Raw genomic sequence first — 12,487 nt, forward strand, 5'->3', positions numbered from 1 at the left:
CATAATGCCATAACTATTTTATCTTCTTGGATAAACATTCCTTTTGTTATAAAATGTTTTTCTTTATCTCTCTTAATGTTTTTCACCTGCAATACTATTTTATTTGCCTGATATATTTTTAAATATATCTTTTTCTAACCTTTGTGCATCATTTGAAAAATAGCACTAATATTTTTATTCTTAGGTCTATTTTTAAATATTTATAATAGATAATAAGCAAAAGTTTTAGCGCACCAAAATTTCAGGGCACCAAGAGACAGAAACCTGTCAAAGGTATTTCTGTTTTTTCCTTTATTCTCTATCTTAAACAAGATTCCTCAAAAAGTTATATGTAGGATTATCATATGACCCAGCAATTTAATTCCTAGGTATATACCCAAAAGAAATGATAACATATGTCTGCACAATAACTTGTACACAAATGTTTATGGCAGCATTATTCATAACAGCCAAAAGGTAGAAATAACCCAAATGGCCATCAATGGATACATGCATGAACAAATTGTAGTATATACAGTCAATGGAATATAATTATAGTCCTAAAAAGAAAGGGAATACTGATACATGCTACAACTTGGGTGAAACTTGAAAACATGCTAAGAAAGAAGCAGATACCAAAGGTCACATCCTGAATGACTGAATCCTTTTATATGATTATGTCCATATTAGACAAATCCACAGAGACAAGAAAGCACACTAGTGGTTGCCAGGGGATGAGAAGAGGGGGCAGTGATTACTTAATGATGAGTATTTTTCTGAGCTGATGAAAGAAGTATTGAAACTAGACAGAAATGGTAGTTACAGGACATTGTGAATACACTAAATGCTACTGAATTTTACACTTCATAATGATTAATCCTGTTAATCATTATAAAGTGAAATTATTTCACCTCAATAAAAAATAAATACATAAAATAATGCTAGCTATTGCCTACTGCTTATGAGAGCAATTACTTTTTGCAAACTTGTAAGCAGTTCTGAGTTCATTTGCTTATCTTAGCAATGAAACGGGGGTTTGTCTGAAATTTACAGGCAAACTTGTGGCATGATCAAGTGTCTGCTTCAAAGGGGGACAGTATTCTAATTCTTTTTATAACCTCTCTTGGGGCAAAAATTATGGGCTGTGGTAACATTCAGTTGTAATTCTAGTACTTGAGTTCACAGAGGCTCTTTAACAGCAACATTAAATAACAACAACAACAAAAAAGAATAATTTCTGGATAAAGAAAGACTTCTCTTAGATAATTGGCAAAATTTACTTTGTTCTGGTCTCATTTTGCAAAATGTATGATTTATCTTCTGGAAGAATGGACCACACACATCTTATTGGGTAAGATATATCATAACTGATTTTTCTGGGCTCAGTAATCTTCATTTTTTCCCAGTTGACTTTAGACACAGTCACTTCCCTTCTGTCCCAAGCTTTGCTCTTTTCTGGCACAGACGCCCCCAAAAGAAATACTGCCTAGACTTTTGAGGAGTGGAAGTTGGAAATATATGCAAGGGTTTTCTGGTGTACTAGCTTTTGCTGTATCCCAAATCACCCTAAAACTCAGTGGCTTAAAATAATACCATTACTCAGCTCACAGTTCTGTGGGTCCACAATTTGGACTCAGTGGGCAGTTCTATGGCCCTATTCATGCATTTGTAGTCAGCTGCTGGAAATGCAGTCAGTTAGCTGGTCTGCTGGGGTTTGACTGGTCCTAAATGAACTAATTTGCATGTCTGATAGGTAGCTGGCTGTCAGGTAGGCACCTTGGTCCTTCTCCAAATGGTTTCTCATCTTCCACCAGGCTAGCCCAGGCTTGTTCACATGGTGGCAGTGTTCACAACTCACACAGCATCACTTCTATCCAATCCTTTTCATCAAAGAAAGTCATAGGCCAGCCCAAATTCAAGAGGTGGGGGAAATAGATACCACTTTTTGGTGTGAGATGTACTGTGCCTATTTTTGCAATCTATTCAACTGAAGTCACTATTCGTCACCTAGTACTCCCCATACTGGTTGACCCTCCTGGCTTTGCATTGGTTGTCCCTGTGCCCTGTTCAGGCATGAGGCCCACTTGGTTACTGATCCTTTGTGATCACACGCTTCCCTACATCAGTCATGTCGTAGGTTACTAGCTCCCTCTCCCATCTGACTCAACATGCATTCAGTCCCAGAAAATCCTCACAGTTTCTGATCCACTGAGAATTTATTTATTTAGGAGCATGGTTGTGTTCACCTAGAGCTGGTGTAACCACATGATTTCTCATCTAAATTGGGACTTCTGAGAATGAAATGGGGCACCATGAATCACTCACTAGCCTAGTACAGCAAGCATAAACTGAGATGCCCCTATTTAAAGACTCAGGGGTTAAAAGCACAGCCTCCTGGATCCACCTTACTTAGATTTGAATACCAGCTCTGATGATTATTTACATTGAACTCTTAGTAACAGTTTCCTCATCTAGTAGATGGAGGTTATAGTGGTATTTACTTTCCAGGGGTTTTTGTAAATTCTAAATTAATTATTATAGAAAATACTTATTATTATATTATTTCTAACTTCTGCAGTGGATGGAGGGATTGCCTTCTTCATTTAATGTTATATTATATGCATGTCTGATAAAAGTATTTCAAAATATTTGTATTAATATTTATCAGTTTTAATGGCTATAGTTTCATTGACAAGGCTCTGTAATTTACCTAAAAAGTCTTCTATTATTAAATATTTAGATCATTTTCAGTTTTCCCCTAATATAAATGATAAAACAACAAACTTCATTGTGGACAAATCTTTTTATAATAAATTATTTTCTTATATTAGTTCTAGAAGTAAAAATACTATATTAAAGAGTACGAGTACTGTAAGGATCTTGACATATATTACCAAATGGCTTTCCCAAAGAATTACATTAATCATTAATACTTGCATGAGCAATATCAGGAAATATTAACTATATATATATATATATATATATATATATATATATATATATTTGTTATTGTTGTTGTTGTTGTTTTGTTTTGTTTTTGTTTTTTTTTCTGAGCCACCATGCCACCTGTTGGTAGCTCAGCGGCAGCTCAGCTCGGGCCAGGAATCGAACTGGCAATCCTGTTACTCAGAGCTCGCACTCTTGAGTGAGCTCTTAACCAAATGAGCCACTCGGCCGGCCCAGGAAATATTAACTTTAATACGACCTTGCTAACATTGAGATTATCAGTAAAAAATAAAATTCGCAAATTTGTTGTACTCATTATAAACAGTTCTAACAAACTTGTTTTGTGGTTTCCCAGCCCTTTCAAATCAAAAGCAAAAAATTAGAAGCAAGGTGAAGATATTGAAAAAGATAGTAGGACATGTTTGCTAATAGCTTGAGGGTGAGAAAAAGAAAAATAAAGAAAAACAAAAAAAAATTATCCTAGACATCTGGGATTATTTAATGGACAAACATGTCTTCAATCTTCAATAGTCCATGATATCATTGTTTGTTGTAAGATATAACAGTTAATGTTTATTATAATAATACTAGATGATCAAGAAAAATCCAGAATGTACTATACAAAATTTGTGTCCAGGTGATTTCCATTAAAAACCAAAAAGAAAACTTTTATGCTGGAAGGAGACATCTATTGCTTGGCTATGTTTTATTTTTAGGCCTTGAGTTGCTGTGAAGAGTCATATGGCTTTGCTAAAGGTGGAGTGAGGGGAAAACGGGGAGAAAGTGAGCTCTACACTGAGGAATAAAAACGGAGGATAAAAGACCAGGGACCAGGACAGGAGAGCTATTTTACATCCCAAAACTTTGCCACGTCCCCATATTGGTTATTATTGGTTATTCTTTTCCTGTTTTCCTGGGAAACAAAGGGCCCCTCTCTCTCTTTTGTCTTCCCAGGCAACCAGAAAGTGGGAAGTTGAGGGAGCATATTTCCCCTCCACCCTTCTTCAGGCATTCTCATGGTGAAGAGAAGGCTCGAGTGGCTGGCTGCTTCCCCAAGGAGAAAAAGTAAGTCCTAGTCCCTTAGCTCTGCAGCAAAGAGAGAAGAGCTTGGCATCCACCTAAGTTGTGATTCTCTAAATACATCAAGCATCAAAATCACCTGGAGAGCTTGTTAGAAGACAGTTTGCTATCTCCAGAGTCTATGGTGTCGCGGGGCTGGTGGGGCCTGAGAATTTGTATTTCTAATGAGTTCCCAGGTTCTGCTGATGATGCAGGCCAAGGACTAGACTTGGACCATCCACTGCACGTATGGTTCCCAGTCCCAACTAATCATCGGAATCACCTCGGAAGTTAAGCAAACAAATAAACAAAACCAAAAGCATAAAACACAAGGAAACAGATTCCTGGGAGCCTCATGCCAGAACCTGTCAGTGAAATCTTCAGAAGAGGGACCGCAAGAACCTGTTTGTTGATCCGATAAAGCTCCCCATGAGGTCTTGATGTTGAGCAGATGTGGCAGGTCCACAGCCCCGTGACACCCAGAAACACTTTGTCAGGGTTTAATAAAGCCTTAACTGATAGGCTGATTTGGACCTAGAGAGCAGTTTCATCAGCTAAAAGTGAATCTTTTGGCATGCTAATTTTATCTGACTTGTGATAATGATATTCTTTGGAAAATATCTGTATTGGCCTCTCAACCACATAAAAATGAGCACTTCTATAAAGAAAGTTCTCACAATTCTAATAACCAAATAATAAAAAAGCTCTGGTACTGCCATGTAAATCATGAGAATATTCCCATGGCAACAACATGACAACATTTTTTTAATGGCTGAATGGAGCTATTGTGAAATTCTCTCAGGTTTATCCCTTAGAAATAGTTCTCTTTTATCAGAAAAGCTTAGCAGTCTGACCAAATTGGCAGCTCAGACTCTAATCAAAATTGTAGTAGATTTTCCCGGACAGCACTATTCATTCTTGATATTTGCCATAGGCTGGTTTTTAATAATATATTTTATTAAATATTATATATATTCGATAATTGTCCAAATATTCAAAACTTGAAAGCAGTACAACTGTTATTCCCATTGTTTTTAAGTCTTTTATTAAAAAAGAAGCAGTGTTATCTTGTCAATGATCTTCTCCAACCACAAATTAGAGATTAGATAATGTTGGCCTAAGCTGCATAATTTCATATTTTCATTATTTCTGTGATGGCCTATCTTGTTTCCGGGTCAACCCTTTTGCTAGTGAACTTCTAAATTCTGTCCAACCTATTTAGCTGAAGTAGATCATCAAGCTTTGGCTTGTTACAGATTGACACAAATGTAGAAAAATTGGCTAGTGAACTTACCTCTGAACTGTGGTTCATTTGGAGAAGTTGGTAACTTTATAATTTGTAGATTGTGTATTGAACTCATTTCTGAAATTAGATAATAGTGAGCTATTAATGACCCAAATGGAAAAACACACCCCATAGCCATTAATAATACAAAAAACAGAATTTATCATTCTACATGTGATGACAAAGAACAAAACAGCAATGTGAAAATTAACTTAATTGGAAATATTGTAAAATTATTTTCAACATCATATGTTAAATTAAGGAGTTGCTTTGGTTGCTAAGTAGTTAATAGAAAAAGCCCAAGTAGTAAGCCCAGTTAGAATTTGTGCAAATGCTTTACAAATTGCTTATTTTCTAGTACTGTCACAACATTTAATAGTGGTACATTTACTAGGAAGACAGGTCAAGTTGAAATAGATGACGGTTAAGTGGATGATTTCAGGGAAAATTATACTTGTTCAAAAACGTCTCAAAATGAGACATCTTTTGCACCCAAAGAGCTTAAAACACATTCCCCAGGATCTAGTACTTTCCCCAGCACATAGTTGTCAGTCTGTATTTGTCAAAGGAAGGGAGGGAGCAATGGAGGAAGAAATTAATACCAGGAGAAAAGCTCTACATCAATTTCCTGTTATCTCCCTGGCCTGGGAGTCTGGGTGCTAGAGAGAAACAAACTGGAAATTAGATGTGATGCTTATCATAGGATTAGTTAATTCATATTCTAGTCTCTCTCTCTCTTTTTTTTTTAAAAGATTTTATTGGGGAATTAGGGGAGGGGAACAGTGTTGGGGAATTGGAGATGGGGACCAGCCAAGTTGTTCTTCAATCTTCATTGTGAAGGGCACCAGTCGCCATCTGGCTGCCCATCGGCAGCTCGTGGCCTCCAAGCTCAAGGTGCTGTGTTCAATTTTAGTTGCAGGTGTGCGTAGCCACCATCCCATGCGGGAGTCAAACCGGCAGCCTTGTTGTTAAAGGCACACACTCTATCCACTGAGCCATCCTGGCGGCAGCTCAGCTCAATGTGCCGAGTTCAGTCTTCATTGTGGGTGGGCGTAGCCCACCATCGAACAGGCAATCTTGTTGTTACACCAGCTGAGCCATCCTGCCCCTTGTTGGCAGCTCAGCAATAGCTCAGCAACAGCTCAACTTGGGTGCAGTGTCACTGACCCATGTGGGAATTGAACTGGTGGCCCTGTTGCTCAGAGCTCACGCTCTTAAGCCAACTCTTAACCAACTGAGCCACTCGGACAGCCCTTCTAGTCTCTTTTGTCAGCCCAATCCTCTCCCAAAAAAGCCTGGACTTCAGCTCTTACTGGATACCCCCATTTTTGGCAGTGCAGCCAACTAGTTAATGCAGGTGCTGAAATCAGACAGCCTAGGTTCAAATCTCTGTACCCCACTGACTCTAGCTGTGTGGCCTCAGGCAAGTTATCTTACTTATGGGCCTCTCATCTGTGAAATGGAGACAACAATAGCGTATCCATCTCAAGGTGCGACTAAATGAATTAAAATGTGTAAAGCATTTAGAATAGTGCCGACATGCCTGTAGTACGCAGCTTCTGACAGAGCTCCCAATGATCCCCAGCTCTTGGTATCAGCTCTGGTGGCAATTCCTCCCCCTTGAGGCTGGGCTGGACCTAAGGACTTGCTTCTAGAAACAAGCAGAATATGGCCAAAGTGATGCAATATTACTTCTGTGTTTAGGTTACAAAAGTTGACTTCTGTCTTGCCGACACTCTCTGCTGGCACTCTCTCTGATGAAGTCAGCTCTCGTGTTGTGAGATGCACCTTGGAGAGGCTCATGCGGCAAGTAGCTGAGGGAAGCCACGGGGCTAAGGGTTCATGAGGAAATAAAGCCTCAGTCCAACAACCTGCAAGGAAATGAATTTTGCCAGCAACCACCAGAGTGAGCTGGAGAGAAGGATCCTTCACAGATGAGGCCTGAGACACCCATAGTCATGTGACAGCCCCAAAGCTAGAGGACCCAGCTAAGCCATAACCAGGTCCTGCATCTACAGACACTGTGAGAAAATAAGTATTGTTTTAAGCCGCTATGTTTCCCCAAACATTTGTTATGCAACAATAGATAACTAATATTATACTCAAGCACTCTATAAAGGTAAGCTAATAATAGACATCTCAAATTTCATCTCCTCTCCCCCAGGACTCACATCTCAGTACATGGGACTATTGGCCATGCCAGCTGATGAAACCAAAAACCTACCCAAAAAACTCATCCTTAATTTTTTTCTTTTTCTCAACTCCTCCTACTCTAAATAAACTAGCTTTATGAATATCTGGGTAAGAGCATTTCAAGAATAGAAAGTTAAAGGGTCTTAAGACAAAAATAAGCTTGTATTATTTTAAAACAAGGGAGCAGGGAGATGAGAAAACCTGTGTGGCCAGAGCTACCAGCAAGGGAGAGAATGATATAAAATAGAATTAGAGAGGCAAGTAAGGCACCCGATCCTTTAGGGAACTGAAGGCCGTAAGGAGCTTGGGAATGGGGTTTAAACAGAGCTATGACATAGTCTCACCATTTTAGTTCTAGTCTTAGTTCTAGGAGGAGCCTTTGGCAGCTGTGTGGAATAATAATTATGAGAAGACAAGAGTGGAGTAGCGAGATGGCGTGTGTCTGGAGGCTGAGTGTCCTGTGCAGTGCTCAAGGAGGCCGCGTTCTCCTCCAAACCCCAGTGGTCAGACCTGCTCATGTCTCAGCACTTCTCCAGGACTGACCTACCCCAGGATGGTGTGGAACGCAGCACATTCACCTGTCACCCAGCCGCCATTCTGGTTCCAAGGCTGTATCTCTTCACTGGACTGGTGAGAGAGTTGTCAGTGTTTTGCTCCTGGGCCTACTTCCAGCTGCTTATTTGAATCCTTCCTTTGCGATGGACTACTCCCTGGCTGCAGCCCTCACTCTCCATAGTCACTGAGGCCTTGAACAAGTTGCCACTGACTATGGGCATGGGGATGCATTGCAGAAGGCTGCCAAGGCAGGCATTTTGGCACTCTCGGCTGTAACATTTGCTGGGCTTTGTTATTTCAACTATCATGATGTGGGCATCTGCAAAGATGTTGCCATGCTGTGGAAGATCTGACCTTTTGACTTCATACATTGAGCATTGATTGTACACCTCTTTGCCTCTGCTCTGTCATGCCATTCAACTCACAATAAGAAGGAAATAAAAGATAAGTCCATTGGTGAGATAAATCTCTTCTAATCACTTGGTAATTCTTACAATTTAATCTTTGAGGAAAAGGTTTGTGAGGAATTGTATCCAAGAAATTGTGAGAGTGACTTCTTTATTCTGGTGAGTTAGTAGAGTTGTCTCCCAGCTTCTCACAAGACTCACAGTATAATTAAACATATATGAGCTTTTGCATTTTAATTTATCAAACTGTTAAAGGGAATTAGCTTTATTACTATCAATACCTGATCAAACTTCTGTATTTGTCCTGGAAATGATTGAGAAAGGGAAGGACTGTTAATTCATATTTGAAAACTTCCCCCTCTGTTCAGTTGATACCAAGTTGATACCAGTTACTCATGGTTATGTGTCTTTGGGAAACTAAAATTAGGAAATGCTGATATTTCACATTACTAATTTCTAAATCCAAAGAAAAAGAGCCTGGAGAGCTTCTGAATATAGAAAAGTTCCATGTAGGGAAGAGGTTTCCTATTAGATGTATTAAAATATAACAGATTCCAAACTGAGATTTAATCCTCAAATGTGTTCATTATACTTGTCCCGAAATAATCTGCCCACAAATATAAGACTTTCAGTAATAAATTGTTATTTCCCCACTGTGGGAATCTAATGTGAAAATGTATTCTATGAAAATAAAGTTAAAAAATAAAATAAAATTAGATACAATAAAAAAAAAAGACAAGAGTGAAGCAGAAAGACAAATTAGGGAAGTCATCTAGTGTCCTAGGTGATGGATGATAAAACTTTAGACGGTTATGAAAGCACTGATGATGGACAGGGATATATTTTGCAGGTAGGCCAGTAGAATCTACTGGATAATTGGATGAAGAAAACAGAGGTACTGAGGATGGCTCATGGGTGGTGTAGCTTGGGCCACCAGGGAAGATTGGGGGAGGGGGAAATGTCTAAGGTTAGACATCAAGATTTCTCTTTTGAATATGTCAGCCTGAGATGAAATTAGACACGTAGACAGGTAGAAATGTCAAATGGGTATATCACCCATCTGGATTTCTGGGGAGACATTTTCTCTGGAGATTGGGGGGGAAATGATATAAATCAATCGTATAAAGATGATACTTTGCATTGTGGGAGAGGAAACAATCTTTTTCATTCTTCCCTTCTAAATTCTCAGAGGGGTCCTCTGTGACAAAAACCAGATTAACAGGTTTATTAACATATTAACATGTGTATCTCATATACATGTATATCTCATATACATGAGACAAATAGAAAGAGTAACTCAAAGACGTAGCTAGAACTCTGACTTACAGAGCCTCTTCAACAAAGAACAAAAAAATCTGTAGAGATATGACAGGACAAAGGAAAGTGGTTTTACGTTTCCAAGCGCCTCGAACTCTGGAAAAGTAAAAATATGGGAGGAAACTAATGAAGTAAGGTTTGTTTGCAGTTTCCTCTGATGCTATCTCTGAACTAAGTCTAGAATCATCTCCAGTAAAGGAAAATTTATATCCTGCCTTTAGGCTGAAAGGAGGAGGATAGACTTTTTCCTGCATTTGTCAATTCTTAATCGCCTTTAGTTCAAAATAATTCTTATGTCAAAGAGGCCTATTTTGGGGTGACATATCCTGGTTTCCTTCGGCATCCAAGAACTGCAAGTTATTATCTAGGGAGAGAGTATACATGGGGAAGAGTGCCCATCCCTGAGCTCTGGGCTACTCCAAAATGTAGGGGTCTAGGAGAAGGGGAGGGGCCAGTAAAGGAGGCTGAGAAGCAGTGGCCAGAGAAATCAGATGAGTGACCCCCCCACCCAGGGAGTTGAACTTGAATAAACCCCCATGGGGTGGGGGCAGTAGAGAACCTTAGAAATGACTGAGATTAAGCTTTATACCTGGGCTAAATGAAGGCTTGGAGTCAGGAATTTTCCTGTCATAGAAAAAAGATTTTACGTAATTATACTTCTTGTATGCCTGAGTTTGGTAAGTGATATCATACTCACTGATAATAAAATAATTACATACAGTTTTATATTTACATAATTAACTAGGTTATTTATATGTGTTTCCATAAATATTACAAAATAATTTGTGCTCTGAAGCCAAAGAAAGGACTGGGAAAGAGAATGAGAAGCGGACTGCCTCCAGGGAACGCCTCTCTGAGAAGACTTCACAAAGAGAAGACAGTTCAAAAGAGTGAGTTCTAGCGATCCTAAAGAAAGGAAAAACGTTTGCTTAACGGTGAGAGAACAGAGAAATGAAAGCTACTGAAAGGATAAGAACCCAATTCAAAGCTTGAGAAACAGAAGGTTTGTGAGAATGGCCAAAACCTCCCTGAGGAGATTTGGAAGGAAATTGGGTCTTCAGAGGAAAGAAAGTGAATTAATCATTGCTTGAAAAGGTTAAGAAAAAAATTAAGGATGTCTGTAGACTGCAGCTTTTCTCAACCGGAATTTCTCATCTGAACCTCGGAACATAATATGATCTCAGTGACTGTCTCAGTTCTCACGAGAATGGTGAATCTAGAATCCAGAAAGGGTGGCTCTGTGCCGGCTGCATGGCGGAGTGGGGTGGGGTGAGTTAATGAGCTCCACGCAGTGGAAGCCATAGGGCACTTGGGCTCTAATTGCTCTTGGAATCCTGGTTGAGAAAAGCCTTCAGCAGGTAAAGACATGTTTGAAAGAAACACAGCGACAATAACAGAAAACAAGAATTACAGCCTAACCTTGAAAACAAAAATGGAGACCTCACCTAGTGGAATTTCAGACCTCGCTGAGCCAATGTGGTTGATTCTGGAGTGGGGGTCCGGGAAAGCCGTTCCTGACTCTGGTATCCTCTCATTCTATGTTTACAGCCAGCGGGCTCTCAGCTGCCCTTTATGATAATTGCACCCACCTTGCCTATGGCAGTTGAGCTCGACCACCTTGCCTCTATTATTTCAAGACCCTATCCTCCCCATTCTTCTCAGTGAGCCCAGTCTGTAACAGCATCTCCTATCAGCAACCCAGGCCTTCAGAGCTCTGGAAAAAGTGACAAGAGCTTCCCACTGATGCTGTTACTTTCTCACCAGGCATTGCTTTATCACCAGCATAAGGGGAGAGTCCTGTGTTCCCACTCTGGTGGGTTTTCTGGCCTACGGAGTATATTCAGTCTAGCATGTCCACGTCTCTGGACGTTTCAATTCCTTCTTTCACCATGTGCCATGTCAGTGCTTCCAGTTCTACCTCACTTCAAGGTGGGACATTTTTTTCTGAGTCTAAGAGGTAAATTTGCGGTGTATTAGCACCATCTCCTGGGCTCCTTGCCAAAGTGTAAATCCTGTACCATGAGAGAATGCTCTCATATAAAAAAACTTTCCCTTTTCCAATATCATATTCTATGCCCCTTGAGTCAGCACCCTCAAGATCCAGTCCCACGCAAACATTCCCAGGTCCTGATGGTACACGCTGACCAGGTCCTCTGACTACTTCCAGGAATAGTCCCTTTCTCCCGCAGCAGACCTAGCAGTCTGGCTAAATTGTGTTGTGACCTGACCCTAGTTATGGGTCTGATGGCCAGGAGGGGAGGTAGAGGTGCATCTGAGCAAGGCATGGGTTTTCTTGTAAGGCAGGACCCTTTGCATCATCTGCAAATAAACAAGAGGCACTAGCCTTTGACAGGCAGGAGTGGGTCACTTCTGCAGGCGCACAGGGTCCAAGAGAATCTGGGGATTCAAGATTTTTTTAGTGCATTGACCTAGATGTCCCCATCCAAAGTCTAAGTCTCACTTCTTCCAAATCAGGGCCATGACCTGGATACGGCAGACCAGCTAGAGTTGATAATTCAACATTCTCTGAAACTCAGCTACCCTTATAATTCATCAACCTTCAGCTTTACTGCTACCAGGCTCCAGGAGATGGGAATCTATTTATATACAGCCCAGGAAGCACTCTGGCTTCACATTTCCCATAATGTTGGTGAGTAATCATCCTCAGCCTTTTATTGTCTCTCTCCAAAGCATCGATGGCCCCAAGCAGCAGCCATCTAATTCAAAAATTCTTACATTTACTTCA

General features: G+C 40.1%; 1 pseudogene; it reads left to right on the forward strand.

Annotated features, from left to right (window-relative positions):
• The first annotated feature begins 7,893 nt into the window (after positions 1 to 7,893).
• On the forward strand, positions 7,894 to 8,675 carry LOC109372084 (succinate dehydrogenase [ubiquinone] cytochrome b small subunit, mitochondrial pseudogene; annotated as a pseudogene).
• Positions 8,676 to 12,487: the final 3,812 nt, after the last annotated feature.

The sequence above is a fragment of the Hipposideros armiger genome, unplaced genomic scaffold, assembly GCF_001890085.2.
Source record: "Hipposideros armiger isolate ML-2016 unplaced genomic scaffold, ASM189008v1 scaffold_610, whole genome shotgun sequence".
Lineage (NCBI taxonomy): Eukaryota > Metazoa > Chordata > Mammalia > Chiroptera > Hipposideridae > Hipposideros > Hipposideros armiger.